Source organism: Triticum urartu, chromosome 3A (assembly GCF_056163025.1).
Source record: "Triticum urartu cultivar PI428250 chromosome 3A, HENAU_Tu73, whole genome shotgun sequence".
Classification (NCBI taxonomy): Eukaryota; Viridiplantae; Streptophyta; class Magnoliopsida; order Poales; family Poaceae; genus Triticum; species Triticum urartu.
In genome coordinates this window covers 268,672,627-268,689,126 of record NC_141875.1, presented here as the reverse complement: position 1 = coordinate 268,689,126, position 16,500 = coordinate 268,672,627, and the positions used below count along the sequence as shown (strand labels likewise).

Here is a 16,500-nt window from a genome sequence, read left to right as displayed (position 1 = left end):
ATGAAGTCGTCCATGGGGGCCGGGCAAGAAATGAGGAAGGGCAACAAGACAAGTACCACCGCTACGAGGGCGGGCGAGAAGACGAAGAATCTCCAGGACATGATCACGACGGTGATGCTGTAAACAGTCATCATGTAGAAGATGTCGTACATGATGATCAGGAAGATCAAGACGAAGGGCATGATCATGAAGATGAAGATGCCGGAGCAGATGACGATGGAGGCTGGGTGCAGGACCCTCATATTCAAGAGCTTCTTCTCAAGCAGACGGATAACGCAAGAGCTGCCGCCCGAGAGAAAGCCAAGCTGGATCAACTGGAGATAGACGCGGTTACTCCATTGTATGAAGGATGCAGGCCCGAGGATACCCGCCTGAAAGTAACGCTCATGGCTCTGGAGATGAAGGTAAAACACAAAATGACCGACGCATGCTTCGACGAGAACATGTCGTTCTGGCACGAACGTCTTCCCAAGGGGAACAAGTGCCCGACCAGTTTCGAGGAGGCAAAGAAAATCATGTGTCCTCTGGATTTACCGCACGTGAAATACCATGTGTGCATGAACAATTGTATCATTTATCGGGTCGAGCACGCGGAGTCTACCATATGTCCGGTGTGCGGCGTCACTCGATACAAGAAGAGGAAGAAAGCTCCTCGAAAATCGGTGTGGTACTTTCCGATCACTCCTCGTCTGCAGCGGTATTTCGCGGACCCTAAGGTAGCAAAGCTCCTGCGTTGGCACGCGGATAGGGAGGAGAAGAAGCGGGAAGATGAGGGAAATGATCCGGAGATAAATAAAAAAGACAAGATGCTGAGTCACCCTAAGGATGCCAGCCAGTGGCAAGCGTTGAACTTCAAATACCCAGAATTTGGGAACGATCCAAGGAACATCGTGCTGGGCGCGAGCACCGATGGAGTCAATCCGTTTGGCAGCCAGAGAAGCACACATAGCACCTGGCCTCTGTTTGTGTGGATGTACAACCTTCCCCCCTGGTTGTGCATGAAGAGGAAGTACATTCACATGAGTATGCTAATTGAAGGGCCGAAACAACCAGGGAACGACATCAATCTGTATCTGGGGCTGCTGAAGGAGGAGCTAGACACGCTGTGGAAAACGCCAGCCAATACGTGGGACGCCGCAGAGAAAGAATATTTCCCTATGAGAGCCGCACTGCTCACGACGATGCACGACTATCTCAGTTACGGATATCTCACGGGGTAGGTATTCCACGGATTTTTTGGATGCGTAAGGTGCATGGATGACACAACATATCGCCAGCTAGATAGAGCTCCCGGGTCTTCGAAAACCGTGTTCATGGTACATCAAAGGTGGCTTCGCGACGATGACCCGTGGAGGAAACGCAAGGATTTGTTCGATGGTGAAACCGAACCCCGAAAACGCCCGTGTACGAGGAGCGGCGAGGAAATAGACGAGCTGTTGAAAAATTGGAAAGACTGCCCACTGCCGGGAAAGAAGCAAAAGGCGCCAGAGCCGGGAAAGAAGCGAAAGGCGCCAGAGCCGCTGCTGAAGGTATGGAAAACGAGGTCTATTTTCTGGGACTTGCCGTACTGGAAGATCCACCGTGTGCCTCACAACCTTGATGTCATGCATATCACGAAGAACGTGTGCGAGAGTCTGCTTGGTACCTTGCTCAACATGCCAGAGAGGACCAAAGATGGGCCGAAAGCAAGGGCAGACTTGAAATCAATGGGCATCTGGCAGGAGCTTCACGCTAATGATGATGATGATGATGAGGCGAAGCAGGACATAGAAAGTCGTCGCAAAGGCAAAAAGGCCAAGAAGACCGGAAATGACTACCCTCCCGTGTGCTTCACTCTAAGTCAGGAGGAGATCGAGCAGTTTTTCACCTGCCTCCTAGGAGTAAAACTTCCTTACGGTTACGCGGGGAAGATAAGCAGATACCTAGACCCAGCGAAGCAGAAGTTCAGCGGGATGAAGTCTCACGACTGTCACGTGCTGATGACGCAGATACTTCCAGTTGCAATCCGTGGGATCATGGACGCGCACGTCCATGAAACGCTATTTGGCCTATGCAACTTTTTCGACGTCATCTCTCGAAAGTCGATTGGCGTGAGGCAACTCAGAAGGCTACAGGAAGAGATCATGGTGATACTATGCGAGCTTGAGATGTACTTCCCGCCCGCATTCTTCGACGTTATGGTGCATCTGCTGGTCCATATCGTGGAGGATATCATCCAACTCGGGCCGACGTTCCTGCACAGCATGATGCCGTTCGAAAGGATGAATGGTGTCATCAAAGGATACGTTCGCAACATGTCACGTCCAGAGGGAAGTATAGCCAGGGGCTTTCTGACCGAAGAGTGCATCTCCTACTGCACGAATTATCTAGGCATCGAGAACCCCGTTGGTCTGCCCGTCAACAGGCACCTCGGCAGGCTCGCTGGATGGGGTCACCATGAGGGTCGCTGCGAAATGCATGTCGACTTCGAGGGTCGACTCGCCGACTTTGAAAGAGCAAACCTAGTCGCGCTACAACACATAGAAGTGGTCGATCCTTGGGTGGTAGAGCACAAAACCTTTATTGAGAAGACGTACAATGACCAAGGCCAACAGAGGACGGACGGAGATATACTCAAAGAGCACAACTCATGTTTCACGCGTTGGTTCAAGCAGAAGCTTCTGTCGTACCCTTTACATGAAGATTCTTCCGCGGAAGAACAACTCATATTCGCCTTGTCACAGGGCACCGAGCACAACCTGATGACCTATGAGGCGTACGATATCAACGGCTACACATTCTACACCGAGGACAAGGACATGAAGAGCGATGGTTATCAGAACTCCGGGGTAACGATGGAATCCTACACCGGTAACGACAAGGACAGATACTATGGAAGGATCGAGGAGATCTGGGAGCTAAGCTACGCTGGAGAGAAGGTCCCGATGTTCCGTGTCAGATGGGCCAAGAGCGTCCTAAAAGAAGACCGGTATTTCACCACCATGGTTATACCCGAAGCCAAATCCAAGACCGCGGGTGCAAACGTCACCGCGAAAAATGAGCCATGGGTACTGGCTTCCCAAGTGGACCAATGCTTCTTCATTACCGACCCGTCAAAGCCCAGTCGAGTTGTCGTGAGGAGAGGCAAAAGGAAGATCATCAGAATGGATGGAGTAGCCAATGAGCATGACTTCGACAAGTACGGCGACCCGAAGATCGAACATGACGACGATGATGAAGTAGCAGCACACACCACAAGAAGAAGCAGGACCACCCTACCTAAATGACGTCCGTTCCACAGAAGAACTCCATTTGCGAAAAAGAAGGGCAAGAAGATTGTGAACAGATAGCTAGCTAAGATCGTTTGTATTTAAATCGTAGTCTTCATTTCTCGATTGTATTTCATGGGAACTTTTTGATATCATGAATATTTTTAAATTTCATGGGAACTTTTTGAATTCATGAGGACACTTGATCTCGATCCCCCTCCATCTCGATCTCGATTCCCCCTCCATCTCGATCTCGATCCCCCTCCATCTCGATCCCACCTGCACCCTCCCCCGCTATCTCCACCGCCGCCGACGACCCACCGCAACCCTTCCCCGCTCCACCGCCGCCGACGAGCACCCGGCCCCCCGCACCCTCCCTGCCTCCACCACCGCCAACGGGCACCCCCCGCACCCTCCCCCGCCGCCGCCGATGATATTTTGAAGTAACAAATTTGAACATATTTTTAAAAAATTATTACTGTTTTTATAAAAAAATATTACTGTTATGATTTAAACAAATTTGAACATATTTAAACACAAATAAGTATCAAAAACAGCATTTAAAATGCATAAAAAATATTGGGGAGCCTGGGAATCGAACCCAAGACCTCCTGGTGTGTGTGCTGCGTGCTGACCAGTCGGGCTAGTGGGTGGGTTCTATTGTAGATAGGGTTAGGCTGTAGATATGGTTAGTGGGCTAGATTAAAACAAAATTCTAATGGCGCACCGAGGGGAGGTGCGCCATTAGAATAGTCATACTTATGGCGCACGGCTGGGTGGTGCGCCATTAGAACCCCCCTAGCTATCCTCCCTCTCCCTCGCCAGATCCCCTTCGACCCTCTCTCCCTCGCCACCAGATCCACCCGCGTGCTGCCCCGACCCACAACGCCGCCGCCCCGACCCTCACCAGACTCCACCCCCGCTGCCCCCGCGCCCCCACCCCCGCTGCCCCGACCCTCACCGGACTCCTCCTCGCCGTCTGCGCCTTCTTCCACCTCCGGCCACCGCGGCCTCACCGTCTGTGGAGGTATCTGCTCGATGGACGCGCTCCTCGATGGCGGCGCGAGCCTCCCCGCGCGGCTGCTGCTCATCGACGACGGTTAGTCTCTGTCCCTCCCTCCCTCTCTCCCCCGCTCATCCCCATGCCCCCACGGGGCGGCGACCTAGGGTTAGGAGCAGGAGCTCGCCGCCGCCGCCCCATTGTGCCGCTGCTGCTGCTTCTTGCAGCCGCATTTCCCGCGCGCTCGTGCGCGGACGCCGGGCCCCACGTGCTCGTGCGTTGCCGCCGCCGCCGTCACGCGACTGCTGCTTCTTGTTGTCAGTTTGCTGCCATACCTTCAATTCCTGCCATGCTTATCTTCAATTAACCATAGGGTTCCTAAGGTTTCTCAGATAGAGATATAAGTAATGGCCATTTGTCGGAGTAAATAACCATGGGTAGCCTAGCCGGCTCCCCCTGGCCCCTCTGAAAAAATTACGAGCCGATTCGGCCCTCAAGAATCCAAGACACAGGGCCGCCTTCCCCTTGCCGGCTGTCTCCAGGCCGGCTATCGGAAGGCGGCCTGACTTCGGCCCTCATGAAGAAAAGCCGCGGGAGGGCTGGCTCCGAGAAGCCGGCCGCGAGAAGGCCGACTCCAACAAGTCGGCTCCCATAAAGCGGTCAAGATCGTACCCTGGAAGTCTGCATCCACATAACGGCGATGTGACGGGGCGTGGCTACAGTGAAGCCTGCCACCCCCGAATCCCGGAGCACGGCTGGCACAGTGCGCCGTACGGGTGGCCATGACCCGTCCGGCGGAGCACTGTTGCCACGTTGACCCTGATGTCATCCACGACGGGCTACCAGTACGGCCCACGGGCGGTGGGCCCCTTCGGGCAGAGAGACACCCGAAGGCGGCCAGACCTCCCCCAGTTGGCCCAAGATAGAACCGGCTCCCCACAGCCGGCTTGCCACCTCCCTCGAAGAAGACGCCCCATTAAGGAGACAAGACGCGGTGGGGCGGCGGCACTGTAGCCACGCCCACTTCGGCGAAGCCCTCGCCACCAAGATTGAGCAACAGTAACCAGCCACCGACAAGGCCCTGACAGTGGGGCCTGCCTGTCGACCAAGGAGCCGGCAGCCGGCGGGACCCACTAGCCGGCGGGCCCCAGCAGCCGGCGCAGAAGCCGGAGAGCGTAGACACAGACGGCTGGGCCCCGCGCCCAGGCGAATTACCATTGTACCCCCGGGGGGTAGGCCTATATAAACCCCCTAGGGCATCCATGCGAAGAGAGATCAATCCCTGCTAGTCTTAGACACCAGATAGGGAGGAGAAGAGAGCAAGCCGTGCCCTTCTTCCTCCTCTCGCCAAACAGCTCAAGGAGCACCGTGTAGCTACTTGTTCATCTAGTGACCATGCGGAGACCCCGCAGAGCAGCAGTAGGGGTGTTATCTCCACGGAGAGCCCCGAAGCTGGGTAAGATTCGCCGGCGTGCATGTCTTCGCCTCATCTCGTTTCCAGGCACCGGCGACGTCTTACTGGCTCCCACAATGATAAGCCACCCGTTGGCATATGTCGCACCTACCACCCGACATTTGGGGCCCACCGTGGGGCCAGGTGCACCGTCGTCCGGAGACCTATTCTGGACGGGAACCCTCTTCCTCCCCCGCGAGCGTAGGCAACCCGGCACGCCCGATGGCGCTTGGCACGACGCGCTACAAGGCGTCACCAACATCTGTGCGGCGAGCAGCCTCGCCGATCTCCTTGACAAGACTCATCTCTGACGAGATCGCCTCCGACGCGGGCACCGACCACCTCGTCAACCTCCTCGGCCAGCTCCATGTCTCCGGCGAGCCTACCATGGACTTGGAGTCAGTTGGCCCCACCGATCCGATGCCTGTCGACTCCGACACGGCCTCACTCGACACGTTCCCCACCAACGTCGCGATCTACAATGACCCGCTTCCCCAGGCCGATGGCTGCGACGCTGTCACCACCGAGGTGATGGTCATCGGCCACGGCGGCGCTTGTGACGAGAGCGCCCATGACGCCCCGCACGCGGCGGTCCACGACTTGTCCATCCCCCTCCCGGCCGATGCCGACGCTGAAGCACTGGAAGCTCGCCGCCTTGCCCTCCTCGCGGAGGGCTGGAAGTTGGTTTCCATGAGATGCCTCGCTGAGGCCCACCGACGCGAGGCCAACCGCGCCGCCTTTGGCACGCCGCCCCCAGGCAGGCCTAGCCGGGCCGGCATTGTCAGACAGCGCGGCGCTGTCGTCGCCAATACGCTAGGAGTCGACCGCCAGTCTACGCTACTCCACTCGAGAACCTACGCGCCGCCCAAGCGGCCGTAGACGAGCTAGATGGACTGGGGGCAAAGAACTCCCCCACATGACCCGACGCATCCGGCAGCTGATCGATGCAGCCACGCAGCGGCACGAAGCAGACGCCCGCGCGGAAAGCCCTCCCCCGCGCCGAGATCACGGCGCGACGTCCCGGACGCCAACTACGGGTAAAACCCGCGCGCGGCGCGAGAAAGAACCGGCTGCCAGTTGAAGCCGAACCCGAATCTCCATCGAGCGAGACGCAGAAGGCCACCCCCGGGCCGTGGAGTGGCGGGGCAACCCGCCTCCACCCCGGCCCCGTGGAGAGAGATATCCCACCCCGCCGCCTGTTGCGCATCCAACTCTCAGCGGCCGGCTAGGTCGCCGTGAAGGAGTCGGCGAGAACGACGCCCGCCATCGGATCGACCGCCTGGCGCGATCCCTGGCGCTAGAAGAAGAAGACGATGTCGGCCCGCCTTGCTTCGGCCCCCGCATCCGCGACGAGCCTTTCCCCAAAGGGTTCTCGCTCCCAAGAGACACGCCCAAGTACAACGGCTCCGTGAAGCCGGAAGATTGGTTGATCGACTACTCCACGGCGGTTAGCATAGCCAACGGCAACAGGCGCGTTGCTGTGAAGTACGTGCCCCTCATGCTGCAGGGCACGGCGCGGACCTGGCTCAATAGCCTCAAGCCATACAGCATCAATAGCTGGCTAGACTTCACAGAAGCCTTCGTCCGCAACTTCACCAGCACCTACAAGCGGGCTCCCAAGCCCAGACAGCTCTCCTTGTGCGTACAAGGCCCCGCCGAGTCCACTCACGACTACCTCATGCGTTGGGACGAGCTCCGCAACTCTTGCGAAGGGGTGCACGAGGTGCAAGCCATAGAATACTTCACTGCCGGGTGCCGAGAAGGCACCCTCCTCAAGCACAAGCTCCTCTATGACGAGCCGACTACCCTCGACGAGCTTCTGATCATAGCGGACAAGTACGCCACCGCCGACTCCTCGATGAAGACCGAACTCCGGGTAGACGCGTCCGGAAAGGTACTCAACCCGGCGCCAAAGACGCCGGCTGGGGACTCCGGCCGACGCCCACACCAGAACGACCACAAGCGCAAGGGCCCGGTGCCGCCCTCCACCAGTCGGCAGGTGGCCACAGTCGAAGACGAGCAGCCCGAAGCGCGGCCCGCACCCAAGAAGCAGAGAGGCGGCAAGCCGGCTTGGCAGCCGGCCTTCTCCTACGAGCAGACTCTCGACGCCCCGTGCAAGTTCCACAGCGGCGCGAAGCCGTCCAACCACACGACCCGGAAGTGCCACTGGCTCACCCGAATCTCTAAAGGCAAAGGGCTCGCACCGCCTCCGCCTGCTGGTCCGCCGCCTCCGGCTCTGCAGCCTCCGGCCGCTAGGCCCGCAGTCGGAGCCGTGCACGATGAGTTCCCCGACGAGCATGCCGCCTATATCATCTTTACAAGTCAGCCCGAAGACCAGCGCAGCAAACGCCGAGAGCACCAAGAAGTCAGCATGGTTGCTGCCAACCCCGCCGAGCACATGCACTGGTCAGAAAAACCTATCAGCTGGAGCCGGACCGACCACCCAGAGGTGATGCCGTCTCCCGGCTCTTATGCGTTGGTTTTGGATGCCACCCTTGCAACGGATAGATGCGCTGCCCGATTCTCCTGCGTGCTAATAGACGGCGGGAGCAGCATCAACATCCTGTACCGTGACACCATGGAGAAGCTGAATGTCAAGACGAAGCAACCCATGCCTACTCGGACTGTGTTCCATGGCATCATACCCGGCCTGTCCTGCGCCCCCATTGGCAAGATCAAGATTGATGTACTTTTTGGGGACAAGGAGCATTTCCGCCGGGAAGCGATCTGGTTTGAAGTGGTGCACCTGGAGAGCCCTTACCATGCATTGCTTGGCCGACCTGCCTTGGCCAAGTTCATGGCAGTTCCCCACTATGCATACCTCAAGATGAAGATACCGAGCACCAAAGGCGTCATCACCGTAGCCGGCGATTACAAGAAGTCCTATGAGTGCGCAGTAGCCAGCAGCCGGCTGGCCGAGTCCCTTGTGATTGCCGAAGAAAAGAAGATGTTGGACCGAGTCGTGGCCATGGCCGGCAAGCAGTCGGCTTTCTCCCCCGATCCCAAGGAGCATGATGCTCAAGGATCTTTCCAGCCGACCAAGGAGACGAAGAAGATACCTCTTGACCCCGAGCACCCAGAGAGGTTTGCCGTCATCGGGGCAAACCTAAACAGCAAATAGGAAGGTAAGCTCGCCGATTTCCTCCGTGAGAATCAGGACATCTTTGTATGGTCCCCCAAGGACATGCCGGGCGTTCCGAAGGAATTCGCCGAGCACAAACTACACGTCCGAGAAGACGCAAGGCCAGTCAAACAACCCCTCCACCGACTGTCGGAGGAGAAACGCAGGATTGTGGGAGAGGAGATAGCCCGGCTTCTGGCAGCCGGCTTCATTATGAAAGTTCTCTTTCCAGAGTGGCTCGCCAACCCGGTCCTCATGCTAAAGAAGAACAACAAGTGGGGCATGTGTATAGACTACACGAGCCTCAACACGGCCTGCCCCAAAGATCCCTTTGCCCTGCCAAGGATTGACCAAGTGATAGACTCCACGGCCGGATGCGAGCTGTTGAGTTTCTTGGATGCTTACTCAGGGTATCACCAGATAAAGTTAGATCCGGCAGACCGCCTGAAGACCGCCTTCATCACGCCATTCGGAGCCTTCTGCTACCTGACTATGACATTCGGATTGAGAAATGCCGGTGCCACTTTTCAGCGTTGCATGCAGAAGTGCCTCCTCAAGCAACTCGGCAGAAATGCCCACGTCTACGTAGACGACATTATGGTGAAGACGGAGAAGCGCGGCACCTTGCTAGAAGACCTCAAGGAAACATTTGAGAACCTACCCCAGTTCCAAATCAAGCTTAACCCCGAGAAATGTGTGTTCGGAGTGCCAGCCGGCCAGCTCCTAGGCTTCCTGGTCTCCGAACGCGGCATCGAATGCAACCCAGTAAAGATCAAGGCCATTGAGAGAATGGAGATTCCCACCAAACTTCGAGACGTCCAGAAGTTTACGGGTGCTTGGCCTCCCTCAACCGCTTCATCAGCCGGCTCGAAGAGAAAGCTCTTCCCATCTACCGCCTCATGAAGAAGACCAACCACTTCGAGTGGAATGACCAAGCCGATCAAGCTTTTCACGAGCTGAAGAAGATGTTGGCCACGCCGCCTGTCCTGGCGGCGCTGACTGAGAAAGAGCCCATGCTCCTCTACATTGCCGCAACCAGCCGGGTGGTCAGCACCGTTATCGTAGTCCAATGCCGAGAAGAAGGCCGAGCCCAGCCGGTCCAGAGGCCGGTGTACTATTTGAGCGAGGTGCTGTCTACCTCGAAGCAGAACTACCCGCACTACCAGAAGATGTGCTACGGCGTGTACTTCGCCGCCAAGAAGCTAAAGCCCTAATTCCAAGAGCATCCCATCATGGTTGTATGCACCGCCCTGCTGGCCAAGATCATAGGCAGCCGGGATGCATCCGGCCGGGTGGCGAAATGGGCCATAGAGCTGGCCCCCTATACGATCTTCTACCAGCCTCGCACCGCCATCAAGTCCAAAGCATTGGCCGACTTCCTCGTCGACTGGGCCGAGACCCAGTACCTACTGCCGGCTCCCGACTCCACTCATTGGCGCATGCACTTCGATGGGTCCAAGATGCGCACCGACTTGGGAGCCGGCATCATCCTCACCTCTCCCAAAGGCGACAAGCTCAGATACATGCTGCAAATTCACTTTGCCGCCTCCAACAACGTGGCCGAGTACGAGGCGCTCATACACGGGCTCCGGCTTGCCAAAGAACTCGGCATTCGCTGGATCCTATGTTATGGCGACTCGGACTTGGTGGTCCAGCAATCATCCGGCGACTGGGATGCCCAGGACGCAAATATGGCAAGCTACCGCTCCTTGTTCAGCAGATCAGTGGGTATTTTGAAGGATGCGAGTTCCTCAACGTACCACGAGCCGACAACGAGCCAGCTGATACCCTGGCTCGAATAGGCTCCACTCGGCAAGCAATACCAACCGGTGTCTCTCTACAACGCCTCCTCAAGCCGTCTATCAAGCCGTCTCCAGAGTCCGATTCCATCTTCGTGCCGCCTGACCCTGACGCAGCTGGCTCGAAGAACCAAGCAGGTCACCTGGGACTTCGATAGTCGGCCAGGGGGTATCAGCAGGCGGCTCGGGGACTTCCGTAGTTACGCCCGACCCGGGGAATGCCTCACCCGGCTCGGGGATTGCGGTAGTCGGCCCGGAGACTACACCAACACAACAGGTGGCGGCCGACTCCAACATTTCACCGCCCAGCCCGCCCGCCCTGGTCGCAGTAGCCGTTTTGGCAATAGAAGAAGTCGCAGCTCTGTCATGGGCTCAATCCATCCTGAACTTCCTAATAAACCAAGATCTGCCGGCTGACGAAGTAGAGGCAAGACAAATCCAACGCCGAGCCGGAGCATACACAATCGTCAACAGAGAACTCGTCAAGCGCAATGTCACTGGAGTCCTCCAGCGATGCGTCGAGCAAGAGAAGGGCATTGCAATCCTCAGAGACATCCACCAAGGAGAATGCGGCCACCATGCGGCCTCAAGATCACTCGTCGCCAAAGCCGTCCGCCATGGTTTCTTTTGGCCGACTGCTTTGGATGACGCCAAGGAGTTAGTTAAACATTGCAAAGGGTGCCAACTCTTCAGCTCCAAGCAACACATGCCGGCTTCAGCACTCAAGACCATTCCCATCACTTGGCCCTTCGCCGTTTGGGGACTGGACAAGGTGGGCCCATTCAAGACGGCGCGCGGCGGCATGACACATCTGCTTGTCACCGTGGACAAATTCACCAAATGGATTGAGGCAAAGCCGATCAAGAAGCTGAATGGGCAGACTGCCGTGACATTTATCGCAGATATAACAACTCGGTACGGCGTGCCACACAGCATCATCACCGACAATGGCACGAATTTCGCCAAGGGAGCCTTGGCACGTTTCTGCGCGACGCAAGGCATCCGGTTGGAACTAGCGTCCATGGCCCACCCGCAGTCAAACGTCCAGGTCGAGCGAGCCAACGGCCTCATCCTTTCCGGCATCAAGCCCCGACTGATCGTACCACTGGAGCGTTCAGTCGGCTGTTGGCTCGCTGAGCTACCGACTGTCCTCTGGAGTCTGCGCACTACACCAAACAAGTCAACCGGCTTCACTCCTTTCTTCCTCATATATGGTGCCGAGGCGGTCATCCCAACTGACATTGAGTTCGACTCGCCTCGGGTAACCATGTACATGGAAGCCGAGGCCAAGGAAGCACGAGAAGATGGCGTCGACCTGCTGGAAGAAGGCCGGCTGTTAGCCCTCAACCGGTCCGCCATCTATCAGCAGGGCCTGCGTCGCTACCACAGCCGGAAGGTCAAGCCAAGATCCTTCCAAGAGGGCGATCTTGTGCTCCGGCTGATCCAGCGAACAGCCGGCCAGCACAAGCTCTCGACCCCTTGGGAGGGCCCCTTCGTCATCAGCAGAGCCTTAGGCAACGAATCCTACTACCTGATCGACACGCAGAAGCCGAAGGCACGAAAGAGAGACGACTCCGGCAAGGAGTCGGAACGACCATGGAACGCCAACCTCCTCCGAAGGTTTTACAGTTGAAATGCAGTATGTATCATGCTAACTTTTGTACTAAGTACGAGACAATAGGCCCCCCGAGGAGAGCTCGGGGACTGCCATCTTTTGTCTATGAATGAAAAGTATCATGCTTATGGCCTTGTCATTGCATTCACTTTTTCCGTCCGGCAAAGGGGTCGACTAGTCGGCCCGGGGACTGGCCGCCTGGAGTTATATTAGAAGTCCTACCCGCAGTCAGACAAGTAGTGTGCAGGCTCCCAAGCCTTCTCTTGCCAAAAGTCGCAGTTCGAAGAACCAGCTATCCGGCTGGCAAGAGTTAAGGGCAGGAACGGGTGCCCACACAAAAAACGGCTAGGGACTAACGGACTAATATAACAAAAGCCAGTTTTTCTCCCACTGCCGACCGGCTACCAGAGTAGCCGGCCGGCCGGCTTCCATTCACCTCGCTCCAATCTAAGAAAGCTCGAGTACTTGCCTTCCCAGAAGGGGAAGGCGGCAAAGGAAACAGCCTAAGGATAAAAAGCATACATGAATGGAAACCAAACACACAATAATATTTACATAAAAGACCTTCAAAAGGCCAGCATTCAACATAGTTCGAATACACCCCCAGTGGGTGGAACCGCGCAAGTTTAATAAAGTTGTTCAAAAGGCAACAAGCAGGAAAAAACAAGGACGGCAGACTAAGCCAAGGGAGCGACTGGTGAGTCGGGCAGGTCGGTGGAGGCGACAGTGCCGGCTGGCGGAGTGGCCGGCTGGCGAACCTCGGCATGATCACCGCCTCCCGCAGAGGGCGCGCTAGCACGCGCCTTGTTGCCGGAGGCACGATCAGGCTGAGGTTGGCTGCCCGCTTCACCAGTCGGCTCAACGTCTTCGCCATCCTCTCCTTCGTCGTCCTCGCCTTCATCACTGGAGGCGATCTCCTCTGCCGAGTCTTCACCCGCTGCCGGGTCCAGCCCGAACCACTCCTCCGGCTGGGCAACACCGTCGTCATTGATCTCAGGAGCGAAGACGCTGATGTCAGTACACTCGGCGATCGTCGAAGCGCGCTGAGCGATAGCCGGCCGCACCACCTCCAACTCTTCGTCGGCCTCCAGCCGCCAGGTGCGCAGCTGGTCCAGGTTCAGCCCCGGATACCAGGCTCGGACGAACTCCAGCGCCCGCCCAGCTCCAAGCCGGGCTGCGGACGCCTTCCAGGCCTCGAAGCGGCCAACCGCCACCTCCAGCCAGTCGGCAGTACGACTCGGGGTGCGGGGAATCGTCTCGCTTGGCCAGAGGGCGGCCAACACCTGCGCCCCGGCACGCTGGAGGCGGCGGAGCATACTTTGAGCCCGCTGCAGCCGGGCTTGGACTGCCAAGAGCTGCTCCTCAAGCGTCCGGCTCGCGTCCGACGCGATTTCAGCCCCCGCCTGCCGGCGTACCTCGCGATGGGCCTCGATGGATTGGGTGGCAAAGAAGGAGTAGCCGAGAAAGTAGTTTGCATAAAGAACAAAAAGCAGCACAAGTCAGAACACAGGGAGTGAAGAAGCCGGCTTACCGTCGATCAGATCCTCGATACGGCTGAATCCCTCGCTCAGCACCTGCTTCGCTTCATCCCAGCCCGCCGCTTTAGTCTCGAACTCGGCCTTCAGGGCGTCCTTTTTGTTCTGCGCCTTCTTCAGGGCCGCCTTGTGGCTCTCCTCCTGGTCGGCCAACTTCTTGACCAGGCGGTCACGCTCCAGGACCAAGGCGCTGTACTCGGCTTCCTTGGCGCGAAGGGCGGCCTGGGCCCCGCTGAGCTGCTCCCTCAAGTCGGCATTGGCTCCTGCAAGCATCAAGACAAAGGAAAAATTAATAAGGGGAAGTCGTCAAGGAAGATCCGACCCGGCTGCTCAGCAGTCGGCCCGAATCTCAGGGACTACACCTAGTGGGTGCGCTGACGTGCCCCCACAGGAGATGAATGAGACAAACACGCACTCCGGCTGCTGGTCAGGTCCTCAGTTCTCTGGCCCAGCTCCTGAGCCTGGGAGTTGAAGGCGGCTGCGTGCAGGTTATGATACTCCTGGAAGATTATACAGGAGGCAAGGATAAGTTAAGTTGTCAGAACCTAGTAAGTTCCAAGCCGCCTGCGCAACAGCCGGCTTGGAACTAGGGGACTACACCCAGTGGGTGCGCTGACGCGCCCCCACGGATGAAATCCAAAGAGCAAAATAACCAAGGACAGAAGACTCACCCGGATGACGGCCCGCGTCGAGAGAAACTCTTGAGTGTATCGCTGCAGCGAGGCGGCCTGAGCTTGAAGCCGGTTCCGGAGCTCTTGGGCCGCCGCGTTCAGCTCGCCCGTCCCCCTGCTGGGAGTCCACTCGGACGTGCTGACGTTGGCCGCCTCCAGGGCCTCCGCCGTCTGGCTGGCACCTGCTGCTCGGTGCGGTTCCGGTGCAGAGGCGCCACCCCCTGCGCGCCGGCGCAATGCCGGCTGCACCTCGAGGCCGGCCCCTGCCGCCGGCTCGCCCCTAGACGGCTGCTCTGACGCCGCAGCTGATTGGCCGCTTTGGCCCGCTCCAGTCGGCGCCGTCTGCGACGCCCCCTCCACGAAGATCACGGGGTCCTCCCGCCTCTCCATCACCCGCGGGCCTTGGTCGACCTCCTCCGACGGGGGCACGGGAACGTCGGGGGCCATGGCGCCGAGGGGAACGACGAGCAGCGGAGGCCGGTTGTGCGAGGCCTCCGCCTCCGTCTCCGCGGCTGCCGCCTTCGCCCGGGCCTTGGCCGCCGCGTCGGCCTGCTCCTTCATCGCCTGGGCGGTCCTTCGCTCCGCCGCCTCCCGCTCCTCCCGCGCGTTCCGCTCCGTGGCCTCCTTAAGGTCGGCGCGGGGATCCACGCGGTGGGAGCTTGAGGACCCTCCAGTTGGCCCGACTACGGAGCCGCCAGGACCTCGCTCGAGAGAAAGCGGCGCCCTGTCCGGCAAGAAAAGAAAGGTTTAGAAGAGTTTTGGACGAAGAAGACAAAAAATATATACGCAAGACATTCAACGACTTACGCAGAGATCGCCTGCGGCTGCTTCACCGCCTTGCGGAAGCGGGCCGCCTTCGCGGCCGCCTCATCCCGCTTGTTCACCGCCGTGGAGGCCTTGGATTTTTTCGGCTGGCTGCCAAAGAAGGTCGACACGGCCCGGCGCTTCTGCGTGCCGCCACGGGCAGCCGACACGGTAGACGAGCCCGCGCCTTGATGATCGGTCGCCGGCTGGCAGTGCGGGGCGACTTCGACCTCGTCGTCATCCGGCCAATCCTCGAAGCTGGCCCCGAGTCCCGCGCCTCTGGCCTCGTCGCCTTCCCCCACGATGGCGTCTTCCATGGCGGCCGCTCCCAGGTCCGGATCATCGGCGTCGTCCACCGTGCGGTCGGGGAGGAGCTGGCGCTCTACCCCCGCGGCCCCGGCTGTCGGCGGGAGAAGAGGGTTCTGCAAAAGGCAAACCAATTGATCAAGAGTCAGCTATCATGAGGCCGGCTACAAAAAAGGAAGAAAAGAAGAAAGAACTTACGGCAGGCGGAGGGTTGGCGCGGGAATAAGGCTCCTTGCCATATCGCCAATCCTCGGTGAGCTTGCAGTTGGAGATATAATTTACCATGTAAGACACCTCTGCGTGAGGCATCTCCCTGGTGCTCAGCCGGCACGGGTCGAAGCGGCCGCTCATTTGGCAGATCATGTGAGGCCGGCCTTGGAGCGGAAGAACCCGGCGCTCCACGAAGGCGGCCACCAGTCGGCTCTGGTCAGGCCCTCCGACTGGATCATCACCCGAAGCCAGGAGACGGCTGCGTTCCCGGCCTGAGACAGCAATCTGGCCCGGTAGCTCCACGAAGGCTGCCTCCCAGCCGGCGGGCCGGCTACGTAAGCCGGCAGGTTGACGTAGTCGCCTTGCTGGGCGACGTTCTTCACGTAGAAATAAGACTTCTGCCAAAGCTTCACCGACTGGATCAGCAGAATGGACGGAAACGGATTGTTCTCGCTCGCCCGCCTCATGGCAATGAAGGCTCCGCAGGGGGCGGGCACACCTGCGACGACGGTGCTGAGCATGCTTTGGAAGAACTCCCCCCAGAGCTCGAGCGTGGGGAGAACTCCAAGAAAACCCTGACACAGGGTGACGAAGGCCGACAGCAGCATAACCGCGTTGGGCGTGAGGTGATGCGGCTGGAGGTGGTAGAACTCGAGGAAGGCTCGAAGGAATCCGCTCGTTGGGAGGCCGAAGCCGCGCAGGCAGTGCGAGCGGAAGATCACCCGCTCGCCCTCCTCC

The 16,500-nt window shown here is 58.5% G+C and overlaps 1 pseudogene; it reads left to right on the top strand.

Moving 5' to 3' along the window:
• Positions 1-386: 386 nt before the first annotated feature.
• Positions 387-16,500, top strand: part of LOC147979422 (uncharacterized) — a 66,275-nt pseudogene continuing 50,161 nt past the window's right edge.